Here is an 8,150-nt window from a genome sequence, read left to right as displayed (position 1 = left end):
ATAATAATAATCCTTACAAAAAAACAATAGGGCCTTGCGCCCTTCGGTGCTCGGGCCCTAATGATGGCTGATGACTGGTAATGGTTTACCTCAGGAGTGAGGTAAGGGGGAAGAAAGAGAAATATAGGGTGGGTTAGGATTACTATAAGTCATGATGCTTAGTATTAACACATGAAGAGGGGTTGTACGGCTTAACACATGAAAAGTCTATGACAGCGCTATGCAAATGCATGGACTTACTTAAAGGTAATTGTGTAAGAAGCTTAAAAATCGTGTAACATGGAATTAATGTATGTACAACAGTAAGTGACCCCCTAGCTGTGTTGGTAAAGTCAAGTAGGTAATTGATTAATGTAAAACATATTTGTGCTGTAATGCTGAAATAATCAATTAAGCATACTAATCAAACTGACTTCCTTTGGAAAGGGTTTGAGCAGCCATGATTAAAAGAGAGAGGAAATCTACCAAACCACTGTAGTGCCAAGGCATACAACAAGCTAGGGAGGAAATAGATTTTACAACAGGACAATGACCCTATAAGCATTCAAGCAAAATGGCCAAGGAATGTCTTAAGATTAAGAGAATTCATACTCTGGATTGGCCTAGTAAAAGTCCAGACCTCAATTCATTAGAAATGTTTTGTCTAGATCTGAAGCGGGCAGTGCATGGCAGTTGTCCCTCTAACCTCCTGCTGAGTTCTGCAAGGTGGAGTAGAACCAGGTGTGAGACAGACGCTGCTTAATGGGTACAGACGCTGCTTAATGGGTACAGACACAGACGTTGATTAAAGGAATTATCCGGAGTAAAATGCACTTTAGATCGATTTACGGATGATTGGGGGTACATACGTTGAGTTGACATCAAAATTATGTCATTCGGATGTGTTTTGAGAAAGTTCGATTGTACCGTTTTCAGTCACAACTCGTAGCCTGGAAGTGAGCGGGGCATTTCAATTGCGCCGCTACAAAACACTATTTTTATACCTCTTCTACAGTTCCAAACAACATAACACTTACATGGTAGTGAGTAGAGGGTCCCTAAAGCCAAACCGAAGTATCCCGAGGTCTTTATGTGGTCGGATAGAGAGTCCAGAATGAATTTCATCAAGCCAGTACCTTTCCGGAAATGTTGCCATCTTTGCCGCCACCTTCAGGGGAAAGTCCGTAGGAGTCTTATTGCTGTGTAACACGCTCTGGAAATTCACAATTCGCCGTTTAAAAAAAAATAAAACATAGTCCAGTCCATACAACTTCATTTCAATTTCGAAAGAAATACTGGACTGTGTTTTTAAAAAAAAAAAAACGGCGACGAAATTGTGAATTTCCAGAGCGTGTTACAACACACTCAGCAAAAAACAACTGACCATGTCTGAGGGTTCACAAACGTGCAAGCAGCACTGTAGAGCTTAGAAGGATACAGTATGCAGAAAGGAGGCTATGTTTTACTGAGGAGGATGATAGTAGCCAAAAAACAAGCAAATTATCAGGCTATGGCCAGTATTTACATTGAATATTTACAACAGTTTATTACATACATTCAGATGATTTTCTGTCATGAAATGTAAATTTTACTCAGCTACTCACTAAATAAATGCAAATCAGTATCGTAACAGAACCCACATCCACACCAGTTGTAGACAGTCACATTGTCCTTTGAACAGTTTCAGACAAGCCAAAACATAGCACAACAGAACTCTGACACTTTGCATATACATCATATATATACAGTTTCAGACAAGCCAAAACATAGCACAACAGAACTCTGACACTTTGCATATACATCATATATATACATCTTCAGACAAGCCAAAACATAGCACAACAGAACTCTGACACTTTGCATATACATCATATATATACATCTTCAGACAAGCCAAAACATAGCACAACAGAACTCTGACACTTTGCATATACATCATATATATGCAGTTTCAGACAAGCCAAAACATAGCACAACAGAACTCTGACACTTTGCATATACATCAAATATATACATCTTCAGACAAGCCAAAACATAGCACAACAGAACTCTGACACTTTGCATATACATCATATATATACATCTTCAGACAAGCCAAAACATAGCACAACAGAACTCTGACACTTTGCATATACATCATATATATACATCTTCAGACAAGCCAAAACATAGCACAACAGAACTCTGACACTTTGCATATACATCATATATATGCTGTTTCAGACAAGCCAAAACATAGCACAACAGAACTCTGACACTTTGCATATACATCATATATATATACATCTTCAGACAAGCCAAAACATAGCACAACAGAACTCTGACACTTTGCATATACATCATATATATACATCTTCAGACAAGCCAAAACATAGCACAACAGAACTCTGACACTTTGCATATACATCATATATATACATCTTCAGACAAGCCAAAACATAGCACAACAGAACTCTGACACTTTGCATATACATCATATATATACATCTTCAGACAAGCCAAAACATAGCACAACAGAACTCTGACACTTTGCATATACATCATATATATGCAGTTTCAGGCCCAAACATCAGATGCCCTGATGAAGCCTGTATAGTTGAAACGTGTTGGCATGTAGCCATTTTTGTTTAAAGGTTTTTTATAGTTATCAGGAGTGCCTCATTTTTCTGTTTTCTCACATATACCATGACAACAGAACTCTGACACTTTGCATATACATAATATATATATTATTTATTTACATAGTTGTGGGTCATGGTTATGGCTAAGGAATTGTTGATAGAGAATGATGTCATTACTTCCTTCAGTGCTGTCATACAGGATACTTTAGTGTATCACTGCGCCGTGTGACACTCTAATCCTAAATGACATCAAATAGCAGAGTACTAGCCTACCTTGTTTCATTTGACATACAGATAACCAACAAAGCAAAACAAAAGAAACATCGTACTTCAGCAGGTCTCAGTATTTCATTACTGCTAACAAAGTATATTTTCATCAGATTTGTAACTTTACGCAGCCAAACAGGAGGTTGTTGACTCATCTGGAGAAATGTGTTGGATGAACACAAGTCACCTGTTGGAACACGATGGGAGTCATAAACTTGTCACTATCTCTACAGGACTTTAACAATGTCCTCCAACATTTCCTTAGCGTCTCTTTCTTCAGGTTATTGCTGCAAGAATCCATAAAATGTATCCTGCGGGAAGAATCTCACAGCCCTGAGAGTCATAGGCGTGCATAAATAGACACTAGGTGGTGCTAAAGCACTAGGAAGTTTGCCTTTTATCAACGAAAATGCCCTTTTGAAACTTTTTTTTTTAATTATTAATATTATTAAGATTTTACTGAGGTCGGTTTTGAAATGATCTTTTGAAAACCTGAGCCGTTAAAAAGGACTGAAACAATGCCCCGAAATGAGCCACCTCCTTGCGCACACCTGACCAGCCTAGCTCTCTTCCTTTGTCACGTGAACTCGCGCAGTCGCGCGCAGGGCACGCCAGATGCGCAGCACCATAGCAGTTCAGTAAGCGTCTTCAGATAGCAGGCATGGTCGCTGACAGGCTGCTTCTCCCGTGCCCCATCAGCCAGGTAACATACAGATCAAGCAAAATCTTACAGTTTGCCCTCTAAGCCCAACATGTAATAATTTTGTTGTGCAGTAAAATGTCTCATTTAGCACCAAACAAGCATTTTTGCCGACTGGTCACCTGATAAACTAGTTAGATAAAGCTAGATAAAGTTTTACGCTGTAGCCCAAATCAATGACCGATAACGTGACGACCACATACAAATAAAATGCAAATTTATGTGTTAAGAAAAACGTTTTCTGTTGTATATTTTTTGTTAGGCAACATGTATTAACATTCATTTGTGACAGAAGAAACGGGAAGTTCCTCATTACCTGTGAAAAATGACCGCTGTCTCGCTATCCGGCAAAAGATTCTTTGGACGCCGCTATTTATGGATTTCCGGCTCCCATTGACTTACATTGAACATATGTAAACAAAACGTCAATTACGTGCTCAAACTAACGCCGCTGACTTATGAAAACAACTATTCCACTTTGATACGAAACTACATAATTGTACAACATTTATACAACAAAAATCACAGGATTTGGATCAAGTAATGTGGAGAAATCTTATGCAAAGTGTCAACCCCTAACAATGTGCCCATTGCCCAAATTTATTACATTACATTACATTACATTACATTACATTTGGCTGACACTTTTTTAACCAAAGCGACTAACAACATGGTAAACAGTAAGTTTTAGAACAATTCTCACAATTTTAGGACAGTTTAAAAAACATTAGAGTACAGTAAGAATAAGTGCGTCGGTGAGTGCTGTTTTTGACAGTTACTTGTCAGTTTAAAACGGCTGGTGAGTGCTAGGATCAGTAAGACTTGTTGTAAGTGTTGCTATGAGAGTAGATGTTCTCTAAAGAGCTGGGTCTTCAGGAGTTTTTTGAAAGTGGAGAAGGAACTGGCAGTGTGTTCCACCAACGAGGAACAACAGATGAGAAAAGTTTGGATTGGCTTGAGCGTACCGGTGGTAGAGCTAGACGTCGTTCGTCAGAGGAGCGCAACGGTCTGGAGGTAGTGTAAGTCTGTATGAGGGCATTCAAGTAGGTGGAAGCAGAACCGGAGACTACTTTGTAGGCAAGTGTTAGAGACTCGAATTTGATGCGGGCCGCCATAGGTAGCCAGTGTAGCTGGATGAGCAGCGGGGTAACATGTGCCCTTTTGGGTTGGTTGTAGACCAGGCGCGCCGCCGCGTTCTGGATCATCTGAAGTGGTTTCACTGCGCAGGCTGGGAGACCTGTCAGGAGGGCATTGCAGTAGTCGAGTCGTGAGATGACTATTGCCTGAACCAGAAGTTGGGTAGCATCTTGAGTCAAGTAAGTCCTGATTTTCCGTATGTTGTAGAGTGCGAAACGGCATGACCGGGCGACTGAGGCAACATGATCTGAGAAGTTTAGTTGGTTGTCGAGAACAACTCCTAGATTTCTTGCAGTCCTGGTCGGTGAAACAGACAGGGAGTCAAATTTGATGTTGATGTCGTGGTGTATGGTAGGTTTAGCTGGGATGACCAGCAGTTCAGTCTTTGAGAGGTTCAGCTGGAGGTGGTGTGCCTTCATCCATGTAGCTATGTCTGAAAGGCAATCCGAGATCCGTGCTGAAACCAAGGGGTCATCAGGTGGAAAGGACAGATAGAGCTGTGTGTCGTCTGCATAGCAGTGGTATGAGAAGCCGTGCGAACGGATAATCTGTCCCAAGGAGGTGGTGTAGATAGCAAAGAGGAGGGGGCCCAGCACTGAGCCCTGGGGGACCCCTGTGGTGAGATGGTGAGGTGCAGATAGCTGACCAAGCCATGATACGTTAAACGAGCGTCCTGTGAGGTAGGATTCAAACCAGGAGAGAGCAGAACCGGAGATTCCCATGTCAGCGAGTAGAGAGAAGGATACGGTGATTAACCGTGTCAAAGGAAACGATTATTCAAGCAGAATGAGTACTGACCGAGCGGTCGCCCTGGCTTCTTTTAAGGCTTCTGTTACAGATAGCAGAGCCGTTTCGGTAGAGTGGCCGCTTTTGAACCCAGACTGATTTGGATCCAGAAGGTTGTTCTGTGAAAGGAAGTCAGAGACCTGTTTGGAGACTGCTCGTTCAAAGCCTTTGGATAGGAAAGGCAGGAGTGAGACAGGGCGGTAGTTCTCGACTTGAGCAGGGTTGAGAGAAGCTTTCTTAAGTAACGGTGTTACCCGGGCCATTTTGAACGCTGTTGGAAATGTGCCGGAGGTTAGCGAGGCATTGATCACATGTGTGATAGCTGGAGCGATGGTCGGGCTGATGGACTGAAGTAGGCTCGTAGGTATAGGGTCCAGCGAGCATGTGGTAGGACGCTGCATGTCAGGAGTCTGGACACTTCACTCTCGGAGAGAGGCGTGAATGCTGAAAAAGATGTTCCAGCAGTCCTTAGAGGTTGTAGGAGTGCGGTATCTGAGTCAGATGCGTTGAGTGGGCATGTAGAGAATTGACTGCTGATTGCCGCCACTTTGTTTGTAAAAAATGAGGCGAGGGTATCTGCAGTAAGGCTGGATGGAGGAGGAGGCAGCTGAGGGTTGAGTAGCGATTTGAAGGTTGAGAAAAGTTTTCGAGTGTCTGTAGCGCTGTTGATTTTGTCATTGTAGAAAGCCGTCTTAGCAGCAGTGATGCTGGCTGAGAAGGAGGTCAGGAGTGTCTGGTAGTTTTTGAGGTCGTCAGCTAGTTTGGATTTGTGCCATTTCCTCTCCGCGGCTCTGAGTTTGGTGAGCTGCAATCGGAGGGTATCATTTAGCCATGGATGAGAATGTTTGGATCGAGCTGGCCTTGTGGTAAGAGGGCACAGCTCGTCTAGACACGAGGTCAGTGTGGAGCAGAGCGAGTCAGTGGCCTCATTAACCTCCAGAGAGGAGAAGGTGTTGAGTGGAGGTAGACCGGAGGCAACCACAGAGGAGAAGTGCATTGGAGACAGGTTCCGGATGTTGCGGCGGAACGTGACCATCGGCTGAGGAGCCGGAGGCTGTTCTGTCAGGCTGACGTTGAACTGGATGAAGAAGTGGTCAGAAAGATGGAGAGGCATCACCATGAGGGTGTCTGTGCTGCAGTTCCGAGTGAAGATCAAGTCAAGCTCTTTGCCAGCTTTGTGAGTCGGTGGGCTTTGAACCAGTTCGAGGTCAAAGGAGTGGACCAGGGCCAAAAAGTCCGCTGAGCCTGGGGCATCTAAGTGGATGTTCATATCACCGAGAACAAGAAGCGGACAGTCATGCTCAGGGATGGAGGATAGCAGAGTGTCAAGTTCGTCAATAAAGTCGCCTAGTTGGCCTGGAGGGCGGTAGATGACCAGCACGTAGAGTTTTGCTGGGGCGATCACTGTGATGGCATGGAATTCGAATGAGACATATTTGTTTGAAGGCAGTAGCGGGGTGAATTTCCATTTGTTGGAGATCAGCAGGCCCGTCCCGCCTCCTCGTCCAGATGGGCGAGGGGTGTGGGATAGTGTAAGGTTAGTGGAGAGTGCAGCCGGGGTGGCAGTGTTCTCTGGTTTGATCCAAGTCTCAGTAAGAGCAAGGAGTTCCAATGAAAGGTGGTTGGCATAGCCAGCTATGAAGTCCGTTTTGTTGACTGCGGATTGACAGTTCCACAAGCCCATGGAGAAGGAGGTTTCTGTCGGTGAGGACCGTTTAAGTTGCTGGAGGTTAAGGCGATTTCTGCCCCTTTTGGCATGATGGCGTTTTCTGCAATGGCCGGTGATAACAGAGATGGTGGAATGGCACATTTTGCCTTTGTCGGCGCCTGTGCTCGATGAACTTGCACAGGTAAACTTGCTTGTCTTGACCGCGTCTGTCTTAAACGAGGCCGGCTGAAACGAGGGCTGCCGCTTATGCTGACGCTTCAGCAGCAGCCACTATTGTTATACTGACAGGAATTGCATGCAGCTGTCCTCGTGTCTCACTAATGATGATTCAGCGTAGACCGCCCTCTGACGTTCGCACAGCTTAGATTGTTCAAAAGGGTGTTAATTATTGTCAACTGAAAGTCCGCTCACTCACACCGACCGAAACTCGCAGTTTCAAGTAGTCTCCTCCCTCAGCTGTTCCCAAACGCCCAGAGTCCAATTCTACACAATTAGAGAGGATTGGCCAGTAGTAGCCTATGTGTTCTTGCTTTCTCTCTCCCAACTCACTGCAGTTGTTGTCTTTTTATGAAATTTATGGTCGAGTAATGTCGAATGTCAGAGTAATGACATTGGAAAAAGGTACCTTCATGATACACTTTAATTTATAAAGGTATGAAGAATAAAAAGAAAAACACAATTTATCAGATGGATTACCCAAATAATTTGTAACAAAGTACAACATTTATTCGAGGGCACATCTATTCCCAGAACTATAATGGGTGTTAAATATTCCACAACCACTAGATGGCAGCATGACACAGCACATAAAGTACACATACGTGTCGCTGCGACCTGAAGGATGGCGTGGTTGAATATCCACTTCTCCTGCACTTCGGGTCTAATAGCGGGTGAATTGTATGACCACCAGATGACGCCATTTCACTGCACCTCGGGCCTAATAGCTGCTGTAACTTCGTTTAAGTAATAAGCCTCGAGGAGCCGACGGTTA

This window comes from Alosa sapidissima, chromosome 5, assembly GCF_018492685.1.
Source record: "Alosa sapidissima isolate fAloSap1 chromosome 5, fAloSap1.pri, whole genome shotgun sequence".
Classification (NCBI taxonomy): Eukaryota; Metazoa; Chordata; class Actinopteri; order Clupeiformes; family Clupeidae; genus Alosa; species Alosa sapidissima.
The sequence above is the reverse complement of the archived record's forward strand: the minus strand, read 5'-3'. Positions refer to the sequence as shown.